Source organism: Echinops telfairi, unplaced genomic scaffold (genome assembly GCF_000313985.2).
Source record: "Echinops telfairi isolate 266 unplaced genomic scaffold, ASM31398v2 ScPeMD7_443;HRSCAF=831, whole genome shotgun sequence".
NCBI lineage: Eukaryota > Metazoa > Chordata > Mammalia > Afrosoricida > Tenrecidae > Echinops > Echinops telfairi.
In genome coordinates this window covers 28170957-28179262 of record NW_022104341.1, presented here as the reverse complement: position 1 = coordinate 28179262, position 8306 = coordinate 28170957, and the positions used below count along the sequence as shown (strand labels likewise).

Genomic DNA, 8306 nt, shown 5'->3' with positions numbered 1-8306 from the left:
GTTCATATGTGTGAGCCCATCGATACAGCCATGGATAAATCCATCTTGTTTAAGATCTTCTTTTTCACTGTCCCTCTACTTTTCAAAGCACAATGCCCTTTTCCAGGGACTGGTCTCTCCTGAAACATGTCCAGAGTATATAAGATGACGTCTCACCGTCCTCGCCTCTCAGGAACACTTTGGCTGTACTCGTTCCAAGACAGATATCTGTTTATCTGGCAGTACATGGTACTTTCGGTATTCTTCATAACTCAAATACAAAAGCCAATCATAATTAAACTTCATTAAAAAGGCACCTTACTTTTTAGATGCTGTTTTCCATTGTTCTTGGTACTGTTCAAATTGACTATATTTGTGTTGTGTTTACTATTGTTAGCGTAGGATTTCAGAGGCAGGAGGACCCAAGATCAGGTAGTCTTTGCTAGTTACAGGGAAACAAATCAATATGAATTCAAAGTCTCAAGTAGAGAGCAGCCCAGGCCTAGAAAGCAAGTTCTAAGACCTGGTTTTCTTTCCACTACTCCTTCCTGTCCTTTTGGGAACACTCACTTGACTTTAAATTTGCCTTCATCGTTGCTGTCATCATCCTACCGCCACCATCGAATCATCACCGTGGGAAACACTGGGCCGCTTTGCTCTTCTGTGAGTCATGAAAACAGGTATTTTATTTGTGTCATTTTCTTCTAACTTGTGGTCAAGACTGTCTTTATCCTGCAACAGTTCAAGTCTACGGAATTTGTGCTTCAGTGTGTCTGACAGTGTTGACAACATCCATGTAGTAGCTGAGTGAGAGCCAGTGACAGTGACAGCTACTTCCTTCCCCAGTTTTAGCAAATGTTTCTTCCTTCCCCAGTTTTAACAAATGTTTTGTCTGCAGCACCTCCCTCTTGCTCAGCTCTAATTCTTATATAAGCACGCTGTGCTGAGTTTTGCCTCCTGGTTAGCTCCTGAGGCTCATCTATTGGGCTGAATAGGAAACCGGTCTGCAGGAAAACCCCTAACATCTGCCTAGCACTAGAATTTGCGCTAGTTCTAGTCCAGTCTGATGTCCACCTTCAGATATTAGACTGTCTTACACCTGTCCAGCCGTATCAAGCCTCTGATAGTCAATACATAAGCTCTTTGGTACACTCCCCGGTTGTTTGACTCATATTTGGTTCTCATTCACATAGTGTATTAAATGTGTTGTAGTCACATTTACATTTAACACACATAAAAAGCCCTTTGCTGCACTAACTGGCAACATCCCCAAAAGGCAGAACTGGATTCATCATAGCAAGGCTTTAGACCAGATTCTTATATTCTTGGTCCTAAGAATTCTTGAGCTAGCTCTTCTCTTAGTCTGTAGTATGAAAATACTTTATTTACTAACAGTGACTAGGCCAAAGCTTAAGGCAGTTATCTGAAAGACGAACAACTCACCAAAGCATGTAAGAGTTCCAACTTTTAAACCAGATCTCAACCAACTCAGGCTTATTGTGTGACCAGAGACAAACGTTTCAGACACTATTCCTAAAAGACATAGGGAGTTTGTTCATCACTAACGTTTAGGCCAATTAGGCAAAATTATACAACTTTTTTTTTTTCATTTTATTTTTTCTAAGAAGCAAAACGTCCAGGGTAGGAAGTAGTCACTTGAACAATGGTTGTATTTTTATTCTACCCTTGGCAGTTTGTAGGTTATTTTAAATTCTTTTAAACTTTTCACAGCAACATCAGTTCCCCTTAGACAAATTAGACTCTTCCATGGGAATTAATATATTTTCAAGATTTTGTGGCAAACGGAATGTGGATCCAGGAAGGCAGAACTCCAACAGCGTGTGTGGGTGGTGGGGTGGGGTAACAACATACCAGTAAGAGCAAGAGTACTTTTCGAGTGGGAGTTAAAGCAATCTTAGGCATGAGGATAACTTTCAAGATGGAACAGCACCCACAACAAAATCAAGAAAAGTGCTTAACACACATTATCAACTTACCTGCAGTACTCGTAGAGCTTAACTTCACAGCATTTTTCATGCCAGAGAAGGGCTAAGCCACAACCCCGTTGTTGCTGTGAATGAGTGGTTAGGAAGGGGCATGTGACTCCCCCACCCCCATTTCTGCCAGTGGGAGAAGGCTCCTAAGACGATTCTGAGAACGTCTCTTTTCTCTGAAAACCTCAAAGTTTTGTACTGAGGATTTATCATTTTAGAAAGTTAAATGTTACTTACAAAATATCCACAATCAACATTTAATGGAATTTATCCTCTCCCCAAATGCAATGTAACAATGTAAGATAAAAGTAAAAAGGAAATGAATAATGAATTACAGGTAACTCTTTTAACTAAGTTCTCATGGTCAGGTTAGGTTCCAAAGAAAATAATTACAATTTAAGAGTTTTAAAATTCTAATTGCTTTACAGGTGAAACGATTTTGTCTTAAATAAAGGCATTTTAAAATATTAAAATCGTAATATCGATATCCTATAACTTTCTAGAAATTATAAAGACTCTTCCAATGCCCTCCCCCCACTCTTAAAACCCATTATAGCAGCGATTCTCAACCTGTGGGTCGTGACCCCTTTGGGGGTCAAACGACCTTTTCACAGGGGTTGCCCGATTCATAGTAGTAGCAAAATTAGTTATGAAGTAGTAACGAAAATAATGTTATGGTTGGGGGGTCACCACAACTGTATTAAAGGGTCGCAGCATGAGAAAGGTTGAGAACCACTGCCGTACAGGGTTTCCATTAGGTTGATTGGAAAACAAAACACACCAAAACTTCACACCTGGACTGATTCTTAAAACATAGCATTCTGGCATACTGCATCTTTTGGTTCTTAGAGTATGGATCACTGTCATTCAGGTCTTTGTTCCTGCATTCTTGAGTAGCTGATACTACATATGCAAACCCATTGATCACCGAATGTCCCACGGCTCAGCAGCCTTCCTGCAGGTGCATCAGAAGGGTGAGTAGGCTGAGCCCTTGTCGGCGGTCTTTCTCCAAGACCTTCCCAGAACAGAGAAACATCCATCTTCATCACCATCATAGACGGTAAACTCTTAAGTCTTTATTAACAATACTGAAGGAAACATTCTTTATTGTTAGGCTCTTAAGGACAAGCAAACCACATTTTAACCAGTTCATTCAAATTGCTTTCCACAAACTCAGATATACGACTCTTGAAGTGCGAGCTGATTTGAGATAGAGCACCAATGAACGTAGCTCCGCAGTCAAAACAGTTAGCAGGTGGACAGGTTTGGAAAACCCGAGGGTCCCTATCATCCTCCGTATCATCAATGAGCTGCCTCACACTATTTGGGCTCCAGCATTGCCGAGTTGGTATCTGACTTTTGCATCCCATCAGAGATATAAGACACAGGAAGAGGTCTGTCAGATACAAGACTGTAACCCAAACACTCCTGCCCCATGAAGTCTAGCATCAGCAGGAAGCCCCACTATGGTTGTCAACATGGAGAATTTTTTTCTGAGTTGCATGCTTTAACTGTGCCCTCTCCGGTGCAACTAGAACTGCATGTATTTGTTTCAAATTTCAGACCAACCACATCTGACACTTGTTTAACCGGTTCCTTTGCTTCATCAGTTTAGTGACGCCTGCGCTCAGGGCCCCAGGGACACCATTGTCAGGACTGGTTTCCAGACAGTTTCGGCTCAGGCTTCACTGTGGCCTCCTGCAAAGCGGTGGACTAAGTAGCCCAAATTCTAATTTTTAAATATGCTTTCCCTGCCCTTTAGTAGAAAGTACAAGATCCCCGATTACTATTGTTTTTAAATCTATCATCTATGCGCCACAAATTCCAAAGGAGCAAGTGCACAAAGGGTAACCCGGAAAAAGAACTCTTACTTATTATTAATCTGATGCAACCCAGGGACTCTTTTGTTCTGGACTAGAGGTCAAGGTGAACAGCATTCTGTAGAACTCTTGTCCCCTGAACCCCATTCTGGTTCTTATTTGGTCTACTATGTGGTAGGTATACGAAGCAGAGTTTGCATTTCTACCAAAGGAAGAGGGGGAAAGGCTAAGTTCAAAAGATTTCACAAGAGAAAACACCCTCAATCTAAAGGCAATCATTTTTAACTTTCTGGTTACATGAAATAACCAGCACGTATTCGCATCAGCACTGCTACAGAAAGAAGACTGAGCATGGGTAAACTTGTTTCAGAAAGTGGGGTGTGCCACTAAAATGTGTCTGCAACAGAATTGGATTTTAGAAAACTGTACTCTTGATCATACTAGTTAAAAGCATAGACTCTGAAGAAAGGAAGTTAGTGTACTAAAAGGAATTGGTTGACATTCAACCACTTCACAGGGTAGCACAGGACAAAGAACTGATGGTCGTGGAGGAAGGGGACCATGGATTGAGAGAATCCCAATGGACATGTTCATTCTCACATTTATTTAGCAAACTGACACGTCACTGGAGGTTCTCATTTGTCTATGCCAGGAAATTTGGTTGACCGTTACCTGGCCATCCAACTACAAGAGACTCATGTGTGCCCATTCTAAAGAAAAAGGACTCCACAGAAGGCAGAAATCACAATGTGATTATTTTCACAAGCAAGGAAGGTCTTGTGGATGAGAATTCAAAACCAGTTGTAGCAGCACATCATCAAAGAACTGCCAACAATCCAAGCTGATTCATTAGAAGCAGAACCAGGGTATCAGTGCTGGTGACAGATGGATCTTGGCTGAAAGCAAAGAATACCAGAAAGATGGTTTCCTTGTTTTTTACTGACTATGCAAAGGCATTCAACTGCGTGGACCATAACTACAGATAACACTGCAGAGAATGTGACTAGACCATAGCTTCCAAAAGCTACTTGGGAAAAACAAACAAACAAAAAAACTTACTTGGCCTGCAATCCTCTTTAGAAAAAAGAAAATTACTCAGTGCCCCTTTGGCAATTCAACTTTTGTACAATAGCCCGTAATGTAGGGCAAAGTGTGAGTATCTGGTTTTGCAGCCCCACTGGGTTGTTCTAGCACCCCAACGAGGTGGAATCACCCACTTTGAGAAAACTCATTAGCTAGCTGTGATATGCAGATGACATGGCCTTGATTGTTGACAGTGAAGAGAACTTCCAGTTGAAGTATGCTTTCCGCAATATGAAGAAAACCAAAATCCTTACAACTGAAACAAAGGCATCATGATATATGGAGAAAAAATTGGCGCTGTCAATGATTACATTTTATGTGGGCCCGCCCACAATCAACACTCAAGGAAGAAGTCAAGAAATCAAAGGATGCGTTACTGCATTGGGCAAATCTGCCACAGAAACGCTCTGAAGGCAGTGGTGTAAAACCAACTCCATTGACTGGCAGGTGAGTTGAAATGCCTCATTTGCACATTCAGCACACTGAAGGTGCTCATGTCTCTGCTAGGAAATTTGTCTCTGCCAGGAAATTTGGATGGTTATCTGGTTACCTGTTACGGGGCAAAGGTGCCACACTGCAGGTTAAGAAAGGAGTGCTTGACCCAAGCAATAGTGTTTCTATCCTTTCATATGTATGGGAAAGCTGGACAATGATAAGGAAAACTGGAGAAATACTGATGCATTTGGATAATGGTGTTGGTGAAGAATATTAAATATATCATAGGCTGCTAGAATAAACAGATTTGTTTTAAAATATAGCCAGAATCGTGCAAGGATGGCAAGCCTTCAACTTGTGTACTTTGGACTTGTTACCAGGAAGGGCCGGCCCTTGGAAGACATCATGCTTGGTAGAACGCCGGCAAAAAAAGCCAAACAACAATAGGAACAATTGTGAGGATGGTGCAGGGCCGGGCAGTCTTATTCTGTGGCACACAGGGTAGCCAAGAGCCGGAACCAGAAATAGCAAGGGGTCTGCTGCCAGACAGCCTAGATTTCAACTTCCCTTCACAATTTCCTAATTGTAACCCTAGCAAAGAGGCGCTTCCTAACCTCTTATCTTACATGGATTTTCATCTTCTTCGGGTTGCTATGAGAATAAAATTGGTATATGTAAAATATTTGAACTATCCCTGATATATAATAAGAGCTCAGAATATATGGACAAGAAATTTTGCTTTAAAAGGAAAAGGAGTTGCGTTGACACCAGAAACAATAGTAAAGGCCAAAAGCGAGTTTGCTTTTTTGTTTTGAAGCTCTCCTTCTTAGCAAGGGCCAACAACATGGTAAGTGTGGAGGGTCGACCTCACTGGGTTGGCATTTTACCAAGAGTAGACAAAGCGGTAGAGGACCGAGGTCTGGGTGACTAAAGGACAGAAGGTCAGCGGACAGTGCTCATCCAGAGTAGGAGCACTGGCACTGAGAATCAAGTGGGGCTTGGAAGGCATGGATACAGACAAGGCGCAGGTCAATCATGGGGATGTCTGCAGCAGAATGATTTGTTGGAGCGGTCTGATTGCACATGCCTTACAAGGGCAGACAGGCACTATGTGGCAAAGCTCTACATATCCTGACTTGATCTCCCTCTTTAGTTCTTGCTTTCCCTTTTCTCCAAATAGCCCTTTCTGCCATTCCTAGCAAATGCTATTCCATGGCTAGCACATCAGCCATGTCCCTGCAGCCTCATCTTTGCATCTGTCGCTCCTTCTAGTATACGGTAATTCTCAACTCCTTTGGAAATTTGTTCAGTGTTAGTGGACATGTGATATCTTCAAAATTTAGGACAGGGGTAGTGTTATGGAGAATGACCAGGAGCTGAAAGTCTTCATGGATTTCTTTGCACCCTGGTGCTACAAGGGGGAAACAGTGAGTGGTGTAGTCTGGTAGCACCTGGGTCAAAGTAAAAGGGTTTTTAAAAGAGGAAGGAAGGAGGAGATGGGAAAGAATAAGAACAAGCAGGCTCAGATTTTTCTTCCTTCTAAAGAGTTCTCAGGGGAAAAAGTTTATTAATGCTATTGGTAGCTCATCTACAAATCCCACCTACTCATAGATACACATAGAAAACTGCAAAGGTTTCATTTTACTTGTGTTTTTAGGCAGTTCAGCAGATCATCCCGAAAATAAGTCGTGAGGATAAAAAAATATGTACTCGTGCAAACATTACCATTTAGAGCCCTTTGGTTTTAACAGTGTATAAGGGAGAAAGTCACTTCTCTCAAGTTCTGTGTGTCTAATGCCACAGCAGACCATGTATTGAAGCTCTCCAATCATCGTTTCAAATAGTCAGTGTTACGACTACGTTAGCCTGGCTTTTAAGGAGAAGGGCATTTGCCTGCTGTGTCTGAGAAGGAAATATGGTAGTAGCTAGCAGATGCCTAAAAGAGAAAATGAATCTTCCAATTTGTGTATGAGAGAACTGAAGTTTCTTCAGTCTTCCCAGTGAATGGTCTTACATCTTCATTGTACTGGCCTTCTGGGTAAGAACAGGCTTCACGAAACTCTGACCCATAATCTTTGAACTTCAATATACTATGTATAAAATGGAAACAAGAGTCTCAAAAGACTATGTCCCCACGATATGTTTCCTATTTGTTAAGTGATGTTTTCATTCTGAAAGGGCACAACAGCCCGTTAGCGTGGTTACCTGAAAGGAGTACTCTGTAGCTGCATGTGCCAACTGCTAGCAAAATCCTAGGAAAGAATTCCTAGAAGAATACAAAACTGAGATCAGAGGTTAAGGGACTGACTGCTTTGAAGCCCTCTATGTCTGAGACGCTGAATTACATGAAGAATCTGGCCTCATGGGAGGAAGGCTCATTAACAGCCTGCGATATACAGATGACACAGCCTTGCTTGCTGAAACATGTTTAAAATGGCTTTAAAAGAGAGGGGGAAAAATGATAATACATTTTGAGTTAATTCACTGGCATTGAGTGACTCAATGCCGACTCATAGTGACTCCCTTGTGGGTTTCCAAGACTGTACCTGTTCACTGGAGTAGAAAGCCCCGTCTTTCTCCTGTGGAATGGCTGATGGTTTTGAACTGCCTACCTTGCAGATCACAGACCAACACATAACTGCATCTACCATAATGCACGTTACAATGCTCTCTGTCTGGTAGCTATGTCTCTAGTTTGATCAGAGGGAATTCACTGGAGGCCAAGTCTATGTGTGGATCCTGCAAATGGTTCTGGAGCTCCCACTGCCATCCATAGCTTTCAGCAAACCAGATGTTCCCATTTTTTTCTGTTGCCACTCTCTATATTTGGGTTATATATATTTATTTATAATCCGTGGATCACACAGGCTAGTGTGCTTCTTCCATGTGGACTTGGTTGACACCTCACTTAAATGGTAAACAAGCCTTTAAGGCTCGAGATACTATTCTTTCTGATAGTCAGGCACCATCTAATTTCTTCATCACACTTTGTTAC

General features: G+C 41.8%; 1 pseudogene; it reads right to left on the bottom strand.

The window, feature by feature from the left end:
* Positions 1–2836: 2836 nt before the first annotated feature.
* Positions 2837–6396, bottom strand: LOC115870152 (annotated as a pseudogene).
* Positions 6397–8306: the final 1910 nt, after the last annotated feature.